Source organism: Ixodes scapularis, unplaced genomic scaffold (assembly GCF_016920785.2).
Source record: "Ixodes scapularis isolate PalLabHiFi unplaced genomic scaffold, ASM1692078v2 PGA_scaffold1__304_contigs__length_218370807, whole genome shotgun sequence".
In the NCBI taxonomy this organism is placed as follows: domain Eukaryota; kingdom Metazoa; phylum Arthropoda; class Arachnida; order Ixodida; family Ixodidae; genus Ixodes; species Ixodes scapularis.
This window is the reverse complement of record NW_024609846.1, coordinates 17575956-17577826: the sequence shown is the minus strand read 5'-3', so window position 1 is coordinate 17577826 and position 1871 is coordinate 17575956.

The window sequence follows — 1871 nt, the reverse complement described above, 5'->3', positions numbered from 1 at the left end:
GACATCCTGAAGACCTTCGAGTGAATAAAAAATTTAAAAAAATCTTTACGCCTGTCTATAGTTTTATTTGCCTACATTTATGAACTCACTTGCTTCGTGCAAATATGCGGGATTGCTCTCGATGAAAACTGATAATGAAAATACGGTGAGCAAGCAGGGGAGCTGGTGGAAGTGGCCTTTACTTTTACTTTTTCTACCACTGTCAACGGGATTTCTTTCGTCTGGCGCAGGCGCCGGTGAAATTCATAATGAAAACTGCCTTTCCTCCTGCTATACCCGTGCTCAAAATGAAATGAAATAACCTTTTTTTTTTTTAGCAAGAATCTTTTATTCGTAGCTTCGAGATGACAACTCTGGTCATCGAAGTGATATTTCCTTTCCCAGCAAGGTTATTCCGAACGCTCCTTGGAAATACCATTCACACATTGATCAAAGTAAAGCGTTCAGAAACGCTTATCTTGAAAATCATAATTCGCGGGATGCAGCACTTAACGGAGCGATGGATTAAATTTGTTTAGAAGGCAGTAAACGTGACGTAACATTATGTTGTAAGGTCGGTCTGTCATGTGATACCATAAAGTCAAATGTCTTCGCGTCACGCGTCGTGGTCACGAGACGCCGTGACGTCACGTGACCTTACGTCACGCGACGTGGGCATGTCATCTGACATCATTCAACGCCGTCACGTTTCGCTAAGTTCCGACATCAAGTCGTGGTCTTACGTAATACTGTAACATCACGTGGCCTGATAAACGTAACAAAGAACGTGCAGGCCAGCAGGTGAACTTTTAACATCTTCAAATCCTCACGCAGAAGGAACGAAAAAGAGGATGACGCACAAAGTGGGCTAATCACAGCTGTGATGCTTATTCCCGCTTCTTCGTTCTTATGCACATACCCCAACCGACCCTCCGTCGCAGGAATTCAGATACCACCCGACGAATGCCTTTACTGCTCATAACCTTGAACCGCATTGAAGTTGGCGAACGAAAAGCTTAATCTTGTTTCGTGTTACGTTCTTTGGCGAAGGGCAGTCACAGACAACCTTTCGTGCCAGAGTGAGGCTGAAGACTGACGTCTCGTTTATTAAATATAAAACGAAATAAAAGAAAGGCGCCTCTGGTACGGGGCGCTCAGGTTACGCGCGAAGCGGGGGAACGGATGTTTGTATCTCGGGCGGCGCGCGAACGCTTGTTCTCGGTCGCTTTGGACTTTGGTTGGAGCTCGCTAGCGTGGGCGCGCCGGCGACTCCATAACATCCCTCTTTCTAAGGGAGCTTCGAAGAAGTGCCGAAACGGTCTGGCTTTTTTACACATTGGCCGTGCCGAGAATGTTTGTGAAAGGTGTCGGCACACGTTTTTTCGGGCCTCGTGGTTGTTTCGGGGAACTCTTCGATGTCTTGTTTATCTTGTTGACCGGGAAAGGGACTTAAATGCGTGCGATTTCTTCGGATCTCTTGACCCTCGGACGTTATCCACTAAGATCGTAGTGCATGGGCCTTGTTCTGAACAACTCAGGTTCGCTTTAGGTCAATGACCCAAACTCGCTCTCCAGAGCCGACTGGATCGAGTTGACGTACCCCGTGTCGACGGTCGAATTATTGCTTTTGTCGGTTCCTGTTTTCTTGCTCATAGTAACGCAGTTCTTTTTGGGCGGGTATCTTTGGTTCCAGGAGCAGAGTGGCGATCGGTACGGTTGTACGCATACTTCTACCCATGAGAAGTTCTGTCGGACTGTATCCGTTGGGCAGAGGCGTTGAACGGTAGATCATGAGTGTCTCGCACGGGTCTTTCGTTTTGCTAAGTGATCTCTTAATGATCTTCACTGCAGCCTCCGCCATCCCATTGCTCTGCGCGTAGCGAGGGCTTGAT